At 40.6% G+C, this 14,397-nt stretch overlaps 1 protein-coding gene across 1 annotated transcript in view; it reads left to right on the top strand.

The window, feature by feature from the left end:
• The first annotated feature begins 629 nt into the window (after window positions 1-629).
• Window positions 630-14,397, top strand: part of cdkal1 (CDKAL1 threonylcarbamoyladenosine tRNA methylthiotransferase) — a 541,736-nt gene continuing 527,968 nt past the window's right edge. Inside the window, exon 1 of the mRNA XM_089117457.1 lies at window positions 630-845. The gene's annotated coding sequence lies outside the window, so the exon portion shown is untranslated. The remainder of the gene's footprint in view (window positions 846-14,397) is intronic.

The raw sequence follows: 14,397 nt of genomic DNA, 5'->3' as shown, positions 1-14,397 counted from the left end.
AAGGGCACGCCATGCTCCGTCACCTCTCTGAAACAAACTAACCCTGCAACATAACCTGCTCCTGAGCAGGTTATCCTCAGAGAGTCAGTTGCTATGGTTACTTACATAACCCGAAAGTTACCTCCGTTTTTGGAACCGAAAGCAGAGGTTATCCTCTTACTTACTCCTAAACTTACCCGGGTAAGTCACATAACCTGCTTTCTGGAATACACCCCTGAAGATACTTCTTATAAAAACATTAAACAATCTAAAACTTTTGACCGGTAGTGTATATATATATTTAGATATATATATATATATATATATACACATACACACATGTACACACATACACATTTATGCAAAATTATTGACCCCCCTGAAGACCATTGTGTTTGCTTTGTGTAGGTCATCCGGGTACTTTTTGCCTACTCTTTTCTGTGTACTGTGAATGACAGCTGTTTGTCATGACAACACTTTGAAACAAAGTTTCAAAGTGTTGTCAAAACTACTCTGAAACATTATTTGTATACACTATTTCATTATTTGCATACACTATTTCACACACTATTATGTACGCGCCACTGGGCAGCAGTAAGCAGCATGTTAGTGTGCCATTGAGAACACAGCCCATGTCAATCGGAACGCCCCTAGTGTTTCGAAAGTGCCCATCACTAGATTGAGGATTGTCCTCTTATGCTTGCCGTATTGCGTCGAGGTTAAAGGGGAAAGTTTTCAGCATGGCGCTCTGAAAGCAAAACAACGCGAATATAACCAATTAAAGAGCAGAACAACTCTATATTTTCCATTAAATTCCCACGGATTTCTCAGTGTTTCCCAATACGATTGATTTTGGCGTCTTTTCAGTAAGTATGCACTCTATCTGACTATCTATAAAAAGTTTGTTTGAGGTAAACGCATGGGTTTACCTCAGTGGATATCCGGCTTATCCCAGAGACATTCATGTGTCATAATACACGACTCAGATACACTTTAAGATATGTTGTAAAGTTATATTGGCAAAGAGTGTGTTTAAAAGAGGTAAATATTTAGCGACACATCGAGTTAAACTGATAACGTATTTTTACAAAGAAAGATATAACGTTACCAGTCAAAGCCCTACAGACACACGCATGCGTAACACACTGGTTTAAGTCGTTAGAATTAAACGTTAGAATTAAAAACACAGGTTACGCTTATATTTGAATGAGCTCTTGTATGCATGTAAACTGCAATAAGCCTTCTATTGCATAAATAATGTTATGTGGTTAATGTTATCAATAATAAAATTGGAATAGGATACGAAGTGATAGAAAAGATACGTAAGTTATAAATAGTTCACGAAAACCGTCTTAATGAATGAGCCATTGGTCATTTAGGGGATATTTACACGACACCATTTTTAGCTAAAAACGTAAGACCTTTTATGTCGTTTTAGTGGCTTGAAAACAAAAACTTTTGAAAATGGTTTTCAAAGTGCAAGTTTTTGAAAACGAAACCCTTATCTCTGTGCAGACTACAAAAACATGAGTTTGAGAAAATGGTCACGTCCTGCACATGCTTAGGCTATTATTATGTTTATTGTATAGGCTTTTTATTATTTTTTTCAAATGAAAGTATACAGATATTAACAGTATATGGACATCATCATTAGTGGTTATAAGAATTACACAAATCAACACATTTTGCCTTCTTGAGAAATGAAAGGTTACTTGCAACAGACTCAAGGATCATAGCCTACACGTTTTCGACAACTATTGGTTAAAATGTTTTGAAATTTTATTAAAGGAAGTAAAACGGGACCTTATATCAGAGGAGAACATTCTAAAATTGGGATTAGAGTGAATCTTTCTGCTGGCTTTGTGAAGATGAAATTTTCCCACAAGACAAAGTAATAATGCTGTATTATCAAGATTAACATCTTTGGAATAAAAATCAGACAAAAAAAAAAGTATAAATTATGTAATTTGTGTCTATAGGCATCTGTGTTTGGCTGGAGTGCTCTGTGGTAAAAGAATGCCTTTTAGCACCTTGTTGTTTTGTAAATGTACTCAATAATTCAATCGATTTCGGTTAAAAAAGGTGGATACATTCAGGAACAAAGCAACTGACTGTCTTTATGAATGGGGTAGTGAATCATTAGCAGTGTTTACAAAATAATTTGACTAGTTATAGACTAGTTGCACCGTCAGAATAAAAAAAGTCACACATAACCGTCAATCGGAATGAATTGGCCAAATTCAAAATTAAATTCGGACCGTAAGGGGTGGTCTAAACCTTTTGTAGTTCTTTGTTAAAGTAAACTTTAAAGAACTTTTGCTCTTGAGGTCCCCCTACAGTTGGGAAACAGTATTGTCCTCTACTACTACTGTGGTAAACTCTGTCATCCAACATGCACATGCATTTGTTGACAACCATGATAGCCCTGAACAATTTTACAAATTGATTTTCATTATAGCTTGAGGCAAAAAAATAAATAAATAAATAAACGAATATCAAAGACATGTTAGGTATCCTAAAATATGATTTTGTACATGTATTGTTCCTCTATACTCAGTACTCAAGGACACAACACCCAGGCTGTAAACAGATAACTTAAAGGGTTAGTTCACCCAAAAATGAAAATTCTGTCAGTATTTACTCACTCTCATGTTGTTCCAACCCCGTAAGACCTTCGTTCATCTTCGGAACACAAATTAAGATATTTAAGATATTAAGATCGCTCCTGCATACAGTCCGTAGGCTTCTTGAGGGACTGGCTCTTGCTGTCCCCGAAAAGTCATTAAAGACATCGTTAAAATAGTCCAAGTGACTACAGGGGCTCAATCTTAAGTTTATCAAACGACGAGAACACTTTTGTGCGCAAAAAAACAACAAAAATAACGACTTTATTTCAACTATTCACTTCCTTCTCCATGGGCCTGTAGTCAATTAACGTAGTGTGATTGCGTAAAGCCACGTCAAACGTAGGCTCACTATTGGCCGACGCTGGTCATGTGTGTGTGATGCGTGTGACGTACAATAACAGAAGCTTACGCTATTAAACTAGTAACCTGACTCGCGCAGAGGGAGAAATAAACGAATAGTTGAAATAAAGTTATTTTTGTTGTTTTTTTGCGCACAAAAGTGTTCTCGTCGTTTGATAAACTTAAGATTGAGCCCCTGTAGTCACTTGGACTATTTTAACGATGTCTTTAATGACTTTTCGGGGACAGCAAGAGGCAGTCCCTCAAGAAGCCTATGGACTAGTGTGCAGGAGCGATCTTAATATCTTAAATATCTTAATTTGTGTTCCGAAGATGAACGAAGGTCTTACGGGGTTGGAACAACATGAGGGTGAGTAAATACTGACAGAATTTTCATTTTTGGGTGAACTAACCCTTTAACTCTTTATTCTTCTTCTTACTCAGTCATCCTGACACTCTCATTCCTACAGTGCCCCACTGTGGCCATAACATGCCATTACATCTCCCCTTTTTAGATGAAAATTTAACTTTTATAACAGAGCCTTTAAATAACACATTACATTCAACAGTATGGTTACTTAGTTATTTCACTCACTTAACTTATGATTTTACGAGTTTCTTTAAATCCTTTTTCAAACTTAAAAACGTTCAAAGAGGAATAAACAGAAGATACTTTACTTCACCTCTACTACTTCACCGTGGTGTATGTGCCCTTTTTGTAAACTTTTTCCTAAATTAAGTGGAAAATTCAGTAAATTAGAATATAACTTTTCTAATGAACATTTCACTTTTCAAACAGAAACTTGTTACTTTTTCTCTTATCCTTCGTGGTGTGTATGCATAAGTTTCATGCTCAAAGGTCCAGTCTCTCAGAAGCCTTAGACAATCTCCCTGACCTAGTCACCGTCATATCACTTGATACTGGAGGCACTGGAACTTCCTTGAGGTGTGAACGGTTGCGTCGCAGCCGTCCTCCCTCGGGGGTCTCCACCTCGTATGAGCGTGGTGTAGGGGTGGGCCATATGGCAAAAATATCATATCACGATTTTTTTAGGAAAATCACGATCACGATTTTTTATCATGATTCTTTCACGATCACGAGTTGGTTTTAATATATTGCAAGTGGCTGTTCATTACAGCCAAACTAATGTCCCTATGTTATAAACAAAGCCTTAGGTAACAAAAGAAAAAAGAAAGGCATACATTTAGGCCAGTGGCGAAGATAAAAATCTTTGTCATTATTTTCTTTGTTACTAAGAAAATAAGACAAGATAAACATTACACAAATTAATATTCAAATTAAATAAATAGGCTTTATTTTTTCAGATGCAGTAGGTGTATTTAGCAGTAGCATTGAAGAAAGTAATTAAATGAACAAATATGAAAAAACCCTAACCCTAACTACATAGACTTCACTGAATAAATTATTGATTCTTATTAAAGCTACTATTAAAGTTCTCAGTCAGTGAGTGATTTTCTCCTTGTGTTTTTTTTGTTTTATTAACACTAAAGGGATAGATCCCTCAAAGATGAAAATGGTCTTAATTTACTCTCTCAAGATGTTTTAAACCTGAATAAGTTTCTTTCTTCTGTTGAAAATAAAAGTTTTTTTGAATAATGTGGGTAACCGAACAGTTGCTGGTCCCCAGTGTATAGTTGTTGTTGTTTTTTTCTCTCCTGGAAGTTAATGGGGACCAGCAACTGTTTGGTTACCCACATTAAAAAAAAAAAATCGTCTTTTGTGTTCAGCACAAGAAAGAAATTAATACAGGTTTGGAACAACATTAGAGTGAGTAAATAATGACAGATTTTTTTTTTTTTTTCTTTTGTGAACTATCCCTTTAAGGAGAAGTGGCAGTAGGCTACTATTAATTCCTGTCGCTTTTAGACCAGCATGCGACGCGTTTAATATAGACTCGTATTACACCAGATATTCTCTCAAATGTTTGCTTTCACTTTAGACATAGCGTGTTTATGTAAACATTGTGTGTATTTAACAGTATTAGTATAGACCAACGCCACTTTTGCGTCATCGAAGGGTAACGCCCCCTTTTGGGGGAAAACACCTCTATACTGTCTATGGGAAAACAAACGGATTCCCATGAGAACAGAACTCGCACTAGATCTGCAAAGTTTCTTGATAGCAAAAATGGCACAAACTTAAAGAAGCTAACGTTACTGAATACGGGGTTACAGAGGTGTCCCTTTGAAATGGTCGAAAACTGGATTAATGACCCCACACAGCGGCCAAATATGGACTATTCAGACATCTAACGTTACCACTATCTCGTGGAATCACCAAGTAAGCACATAGCCTTTTTTTTTCATTAACACTCACAGTATGACAAACTAGACGATGAATGGATCATATTTAACTTGATTTAAGCTATTGACATAGTCTAATAAGGTAACGTTAGCTGCTAACAGCTAGTCTTTCTAATAGCTAGTCGACAACAAAACTGTCGATAGCTTAAATCAAGTTAAATATGATCCAAGTGACATGGCCTCATCGTCTAGTAGTTTGTCATAGGCTACTGTGAGTGTGTAAATGATAAATAAATAAATAAAAAAGGCTAGCTATACTTACTTGGTGATTCCACGAGATAGTGGTATCGTTAGATGTATGAATAGTCCATATTTGGCCGCTGTGTGGGGTCATTAATCCAGTTTTCGACCATTTCAAAGGGACACTCTGTAACCCCGTATTCAGTAACGTTAGCTTCTTTAAGTTTGTGCCATTTTTGCTATCAAGAAACTTTGCAGATCTAGTGCGAGTTCTGTTCTCATGGGAATCCGTTTGTTTTCCCATAGACAGTATAGAGGTGTTTTCCCCCAAAAGGGGGCGTTACCCTTCGATGACGCAAAAGTGGCGTTGGTCTATAATAAGACTAGAAAGATAACTTAGTCCAGTATTCGGGCGCTGTTTGACAGGCTTCTAGTTCCTGACTGTGAGCGTCAGGGGTATGCAGTCAGGAAAGCGCACGTTAGAACAGCGCATCAGCGCGTGAATTAAATGTTTAACCGGCAAGGCTTATGCAAATAATGAACTTTTGTGAATTGCAGCGTCCCGTACCTATTCATTAACGTGTGATGTGTAGGCTACGTCGCGTTGTACAGTTGAGAGACGGAGGCGCCAGAACTCAACTGATAGAATGCACTGTAACACGATACTATGATATTTCTTCAAAAGAGATCGTGGAGACATTTTAATCGTCCACGATTAAAAATCGTCATATCGCACACCCCTAGCGTGGTGTATGTGCCTGACTAACAACAGTCCCTTTTGTGTGTGTGGGTCTGATCCACACGTGCTGTCCAGGCTGGAGAGGTGGTAAGATTTGAGCACGGTGTCTTCGATTGAACGTTTGTTGCTGTTGCAATTTCAACACTGTGTCCTTTTCTCTGAACCACTCAAGATCGGGCCACTCTGGTTGTAACTGCTCCACTGATATGGGGACTGGTGTTCTAATTCTCCTCCCCATCAGCAGTTGTGCTGGGGAGCTCCCGTGTGCCAATGGAGTTGCCCTGTAGGCCAGCAGAGCTTTATGAAAATCTCCCTCTTTCACTAAAAGAGATTTCACACTTCTAACGGCCCGTTCAGCCTCCCCATTGCTGCGGGGGGTAACGGGGGCTGCTTGTCACATGGGCAAAGTCATATTCCTGTGCAAACTGAGCGAAATCGTGACAGGAGAATTGCAGACCTTTGTCTGTGACAAGCACTTCTGGGCATCCATGTCTGGCAAACACAGCTTTAAATCTGTCAATAGTCTGTTTTGCTGATGTGCTGCTGGGTAGGGAACAAACTTCGATGTAACGGGAGAAGTAGTCTATTATAACTAGTTCCCATTCTGCCATTGGAAGAGATCAGCAGCAACCCTCTGCCACGGTCTGTTTGGTAGTTCTGTTGTGAGCTTCACGTGCGTAAATCTCACATCTCTCGACCATTTACTTAACAGCAGATTTGAAACCTGGCCACCAGACTGATTCTCTGGCCTTTGCTAGGCATTTGTTGATACCTTGATGTCCCTGGTGCAGTCTCTGCAGGATGTCAGGTCCCATGCACTCAGGGATTATAAGTCTCTCTTCTCTCATGAGCAGTTCTCTTCCTTCATGCAAAACTGACCTATTGAGCCAGTAAGGCAGCAGCTGCTCATGCACATCTCGTCTGTGTCCCGGCCATCCATTTGCAATGTATCGGCTGAGACGTTTGCAGGCGTTATCTGACGTTTGTGCACTCTTAATCTGTTCCAGCTTCGTTGGAGTGGCTGGCAGGCTTTCAACTACGCTGTCCAGGTAAGCTTTGCATTCTCTTTCCAGGTCTTGCTCCGCCTCTGTGGCTGCATTTGGAAGAGGTGCTCTGGACAGTGCGTCAGCTGTAATCAGATTTTTACCTGGAACTTGGATAATGTTAAAGTTGAATCTGAGCAGCCTGAGTCTGAATCTGATGATCCTCGGCGGGAGGTCATCTAGGTAGGGCTGTCGCGGTAACCGCAATATTGTAGTACCGCGCTTCTGACAAGTCAACCGCAGAGGATAGCACGTAACCGCAGCAACCGCGATATTCACGTTTTTTTTTTTTTGTTTTTTTTTTATAAGGCTATACCCTTCTTGTTTTGAACTTAATGCATGTGTATTGAATGTTAAACAAGTTCATAACGATAACAAGACTGTTTATCATGGTGATGTGTAGCCTACAGGCTTCACACAGACAGTGAATGAAAGAGATCGGCAGAGCGCGTCACGAGCTGCGCGTGCAATTACCTGCGCCTGTCTTTGAAGTCGTGAAAAGCTTGTCGTGTCAAAGGGAAGCGAAAAATTTGTCGCATCATCATTTTAACGTTCTCTTCACGGGTATTTTCCCATAAATCCGCCTCAGCAGCAGCTCTGGTCAGCATCCCACAACACAAGGAAGCCGAAATAAAATCAGTGAGTCACGCATTGAATCAATGGGTCTCTAATAAGTGAAGCATCAGCTTCAGCATTGCCTATGCGACGCATTGCTGCTCAGCTGAGCCTTGAAAAGTTGAATCTCAAAGTTAAAAATAAATAACATCTTGTTGAATCAGCTTCTTTAAACGTGTTCGTTGAATGAACGGTTCAATGACTCGCTCAAAGTCCGTTGTCATAACAATATGCGCGCTGAGTGAAAGTCTTTCAATGCGCATATACTGTAGACGCTGTTTAGTTTCGGTTACATTAGTTACTGAAAATGTCCTCGTTTTTTTCCACATCGTAAACATTATTTATATAGCAACAAAAACATATAATTATTTAAATAAATAAATAAATGGCGGTAATACCGCATATCGCGCTATTGAGCCACTCAACATTACCGCAAGGGAAATTCCATAACCGCGACAGCCCTATATCTAGTGCTCTGGATTTCAGGAGTGTTATGAGTGGCTTGTGATCCACGCAAGCGCTCACATGCCCAGGTCACAGCCAAAGCCTCCTTTTCTATATGGGCATATCTTGATTCGGCTTTGGTCAGACTTCTAGAAATGAAGACGACAGGTTTCCACTCTCCGTCTGTCTGTTTTTGTGTCAGGACACCTCCAAGTCCATATGACGAAGCATCCGCCGATACCATGGTTTCGTGATTTGGGCTGTACTGGGCTAACACAGTCTCTGATCCCAATTCTTTTTTCGTCTCCAGGAATGCTTTCTGTTGGGGTGCTCCCCACGTCCAGCTGTTCTCTGTCTTCAACAGGTCACGAATGCGCTTTGTCAGATCTGGCAGGCGTGACGAAAATTTGCCAACAAAGTTCACCATGCCCATGAAACGGCGAACATCCGCCACATCCTTTGGCTCTGGCATCTCCAGGATTGCCTTTATTTTTCCTGGATCTGCTCTGATGCCCTGAGAATTTATGACATGGCCCAGGAAACGGATCTCTGTCAGGGCAAATTGGCATTTCTCATTTAGAGTGAGCCCTGTCTCTCTGAATTTTTGTAGCACCCTGTGCAGCCTGTCGTCGTGCTCTGCCCGGTCTCTTCCTATGACCAGGACATCATCAGCGTGACATAGGACTCCATCAACACCATCAATCAGTTGAGAAATCCTCTTCTGAAAGTGTTCGGATGCTGAAGATATACCAAAAGGTAACCTTTTGAAGTAATAGCGCCCCTCTGGTGTGATGAACGTAGTCAACAGCATGGAGTCTTTGTGTAGTGGGACCTGCCAGAAGCCTGATGTCGCGTCAAGCTTTGTGAAGCTTTTTCTGGCTCCTTCCAGCTTGGCCAGTGTCTCATCCACTGCCGGTAAGATGTGTCTCTCTCTGATGAAGCTCTCGTTCAGACGGGTTAAATCCACGCAAATACGAATTTTCCCGGACGTTTTCACTATAGGGACCATGCCCGCACACCATTCAGTCGGTTCTTCCACACGAGCTATGACCCCCATCTTCTCCATCCGGTCTAGTTCCTCTTTGACTTTGGTCCGGAGAGGAATGGCCACTCGTCGCGGGGCTGAGAGGGCATAGGGTGCCGCGTTGTCTTTCAACTTAATTTTATACTCCCCCTTAAGGTTACCCAGCCCTTTAAATACCTCGGGGTAAGTGGAGTGAAAATGTTTTTCTGCGTCGTCTATGCTATTGAGCTAAGGGATCATCTGTAGCCTGCGGATAGCTGGAAGGCCCAATAAGGGTACAGTCAGGTCCTTCACGATGAATACCTCCTCCTCAATCTTTCTGTCACCTCTCTGAATGACAGCATGCACTTGCCCTTTTACGTCCAAAGGTTGCTTGGCAGGGCCGAGCAGGGGTCTGCACGGCACTGAATGTCTGCCATATCTACCCTGTTTGAATTCTGTCTCTGGGATAGCAGTCACAGACGCACCTGTATCTACTTTGAAGCGCAATGGGCCACCATTTATGGTGAGTACTTCAGTCCATGTGGATGACTGTGGATAGTCCACCGCACCCAGATAAGCCACCTCATCCACTTCAATCGAATCCATCTTTTGAGCTGATCTGCACACTGCCGCGAAATGTCCCTTCTTTTGACATTTCCTACACTCAACATCTTTTGCTGGGCATTCAGTCCATGAGTGTTTTGGGGTTTTAACAACACTTCCCACACTGTTTTGGTTTTGATGAGGTAGGCTGAGGCTGAGAATAGCTTCCGCGTTGAAAAGGTTTTTTGCTATGATTTTGTCTTTTACTGTTATGAGACAGTGTATCTATTTGTCCAGGTGAATCAGCTGACCGCAGAACAGCTTGTTGCTTTTTCACTTCCTCGTGCTGCCTCACTTGAACTATAGCTGTAGCTAAATCCAACTTTGGGTTGAGCTGAAGTTTTTCAGACAATTTAGCATCACGTATGCCGACAACAATTCTAACTCGAATCATTTCCTCACGTAAGACGCCATATTTACAATGTTCAGATAACTTGTGCACTGCAGTGATAAAGTTTTCTGCAGATTCGCCGACGTCTTGACATCGTTTATTGAACTTGGCACGTTCATAAATGACATTATGTACTCCTACAAAATGTATTTTGTAGTTCTCTTTGTTCGCCGGGTTACTACCCGAAGGTTAAAAGTACGATTAAAAACGCTACAGAACCCGTCAGGCTATTGAATATGTCATTCAACCTATTGTAAGTCGATGTACCATCTCAAGAGACTTGGAAATATATTTTGAAGGTTGAAAAGTTACCTGGTGTTACTTTAATAGGACATGATGGAAACATTGGATCAGATTGAAAACCATGCAACATGGCTTTGTTTGGAACCATTTTCGTTAGTGAAATGCAGCAATAAAAAAAAAAAAAAAATAGACAAAATTGTCTCTACACTTTAAGTCACTTAATATTATCTTCTTGTTAATTAAATTGTCCTGACATGCTTATAAAACTACACACGGAGTTTGGAGTGTATAATCGCTTCTCTGTGCATGTGTTTTAGGCCACGTCCACATGAAGTCGTGGCGTTCCCTATCCGTTTTTTTTTCCTCGTTCTAAAAAAAAAATCCGTAAACACGGCGTCGTCTCAAGAAATATCTGCGTACACTCGAAACTGAAAACGGTGTAGTGTATATATGCAAGATCAGTATCGGGCTCTGTAATTCTGCCACAGAAATACACTATACACGGAGAAGAAGACTTTGAGCATGCTCATAACCTTGCGTGCTGTATACGAACCAAGAAGACGACGAAGATGGTGTGTGACGCAGCCGACATGTGATGTGATGACAGCATCGTTTCACAAATTATACGGGTTGGCTGTACACACGAAACCACAAGGGTGTCGTTTTCAGATTTATCCACTTTGGCACTCGGTTTCAAAAAATAGCGGTTTCACTCTCCCAAAACCTGGATCCGTGTGGACAAAACGCCAATATGATAAAAAATTTATACGGATACAGAGAAACTCGTCTTCGTGTGGACAGGCCCTTAAAGACTGCGCTGCCATCGGATGTTCAAAAATGCAAAGTAGACACATAATTCAAAAGTGAATTTAAAAAAAGAAGCTGCAAATAGTCTAATATGTCAGATGGTGAGATCAGTATTCTAGCCAAACTACAATGCAACCAATAAGTTATACGTAATGTTACAGATACCTATATTGCTGAGGGAGAACAATGTCCTCAGCTACCTTTACATCTTCATCAGACAATGTTCTTAATGTTCCTCTTAACATTCTTGTCGGTAAGTGCTGAGAAAACAGCAGCCTGCTGTTAAAGGTAGCACTCAAGCATGTCATAGCTTGAATTCCACCTGGTGGGGACATCTTGGATCAGCTTATGTGTGGGCATTTGGAGCATCTCTTGTTGGTCTTTGAGCACTGCTGCAGCAGTAGTGCTTTGATGGAAAATAGTGACAACTTTTCTCGCTCTGCCTAAAAGCCGTGACATCTAACGCCCGTCCCTCGTTGTGAAGCCAGGTTAACAGTGTGCGCAAAACATTGAATGTTTGGTGAAAATTCGGCTGCTTTAACTGCATTCACTATGTTTTTGGTGTTGTCTGTTGTGACAGTTTTCTCTGTCAATTTTCCACTCATCTACAATTCCCTGTAATATTTCTGACAGATGATCACTTGTATGGCTTTCATAGACAGGTGCGTGTCTGGAGAACGGGATTTGCAATTACCCAGTTGTCGGTAAAATAGTGCGCCGTAATCGTGATGAAGGACTGAGTTGCACGGGAAGTCCACCCGTCTGTAGTTAAAGCATTGAATTTTTCATTGCTCAGGTCCTCCACCAGTTTGGCTTTCACTTTGTTGTAAAGTTGAGGCAAAACATTCTGACTAAAATGCGGTCGGATCGGTAGTTGATATCTTGGCACACGTAGCAAATGCGTTAATCCGTCGTTCTCAACAACTGAAAATGGGCGCTTATCCAGCGCCATGAAAACGCCAATTGCCTTGGCAATTGCTTGAGCACGGTCTGAGTCAGCCTGTAGTTTAATTTTAAAAGCATTTGAAAGAGTTTCCTGTTTGAGGTCTCTTACGTGTGCTGCTGATGTCCATGTCGGGATGATGTCTCCGGAGATGCACTTGCATGTTAGAACTGTTTCCCGTCGTATAAGGAACTTTTGTGAAACACTTACGACAGACGACACGTGTTTTGTCTATGACGCGATTTCCATTATTGTAATCCACTGGAAAACCAAAATGTGCCCATACAGGAGACGTAAATGTGACCGGAGGGTCTTCAATCTCAATTTGCCACGGAGTTGCCATCCTGAAGTGCATATGTAAACGTAAATTCCCGAGTGTGATCGATCACACAAATCACGTGACATGCACGTTATTTAGTAAATAATATTATAATAATATTTAGTAAAATCTACAGCACTTATTAGTTGTTAAGTGTACTCATTAATTACTATTTAATAAAATACCAAGGAAGAAAAAAATAGTTTTGTGACAAAGTGAAGTGAGAGTTGGGCCGGGTGCAGCAGGGACGGGGCGCGTTCGGTTCGACATGAGAGTATCGCGGTTTTTCGGTTCGGTTTGAACATCGTTACACCCCTAGTGGACATGCACCTACGATGACCATTTCATTTCTAAGTGGGAGAACTTACAAAATAGCAGGGTGTTCAAATACTTACAGGGTGGCCGCGGGTCATTAAAAAGTATTAAAGTCTTAAATAAATTTTCCTAAAAATAAGGCCTTAAAAAGTGTTGTCTTAAATTCAGATTGGATGGGTCTTAAATATGTTTGTCATGTCAACGCAAAGATGCAGTCAAAGGCAATCGTTCTGCCAGCCAGGTCGAATATTTTCTACAAGGTAACGTAACCTGTGTGTGTGTGTTAGAAACACGCGGGTGCGATCGAACAGTGGAGTCATGAAAAACATCCGTCATTTTGTTCATTCAGGACAACATTCCGCAAAGTGTTTACTTGTATTTGTGTAGGCCTATACTCGCATTAAAAGACAGTTTTAAAAGCAAAACATATTTATCCAACCCCTGTCTAAGTAACGTCTGTCAGAGTTTGAAGTCTGCCCAGATGAAGAATAGGAAAGACAGTGCAAACTAACTGGTAGTTCCACGCAGGGGCGCAACTACCCAGTTTCAGAGGGGTATGCAGCAACAATTTTAGTGCCCCCCAAAAAAAGGAAAAATAAATGTAATGTAAGTGTGCTGTGTAATATGTGAGTAGGAAGAAATGAGAGCTAACAGAAAAAAATAAGTGCAAAATTGTCGTTTATTAACACAATTAAACTATAGCTACTCCACCTTGATGAACCCCCCTAAGAAAACTATAAGCTCCATTGGAACAGCAATACCAGTGTTTCTCACAGGATTTTAGGTAAAACAGTGGGAGGTGTACCTCTGTTTCTCTAGGGGGGTTCGGGGGCATCCTCCCCCGTAAGAAAATTTTGTGTTCTGTAATGTTAAATTCAGCAGTCTGGTGCACTTTGAGAGTTCAAAATTAAAAGCTCCAACCCATATTCAGGGTGCAAATTAAACAAAGAAAAATTTGAACCTCTTTTAGTTAGTGTCTGTCTGTCTACATTACACTACAACTACATAATAATAGTTATAATATTAATTCCATGATAGTAATAGCCATAAAGGCTATTGTAAAACAAATGCACAGAAAAATAAAGGAAACTTTCATAATTAGTTTTGCACTAATTTCTATACTTGAAAGATACAGTATAAGCGCATAATGACATGTTTCATGGGCCAGTGTGTCAGAAAAATAAAACTAAAGCTGACTTTTTTTGACCAATGCATTACACCAGCACAGTGCCGCCAATTAAGCAAAAAACAAAACAAAAACAAACAACAAACAAATGTATGAGTTTTGTGGGCCGTTAAGACAAATAAATTAAAAAAGGATGAAATGTATTGGCTGAAAAGCACGTCGGCCCAGCGGGAATCTCCCGGTAGTCCCGATGGCCACCGAGATAGAAGGTGTTTCTCAATGTCAAGGATACTTCCTTTGCAGGACGGGTCCTTCCAAGTCATTTCCTTCAGAGGCTAGGCAAGGGTCCTCTT

The sequence above is a fragment of the Pimephales promelas genome, chromosome 12, assembly GCF_988280905.1.
Source record: "Pimephales promelas chromosome 12, fPimPro1.hap1.1, whole genome shotgun sequence".
NCBI lineage: Eukaryota > Metazoa > Chordata > Actinopteri > Cypriniformes > Leuciscidae > Pimephales > Pimephales promelas.
This window is presented reverse-complemented; position numbering and strand designations above follow the sequence as displayed.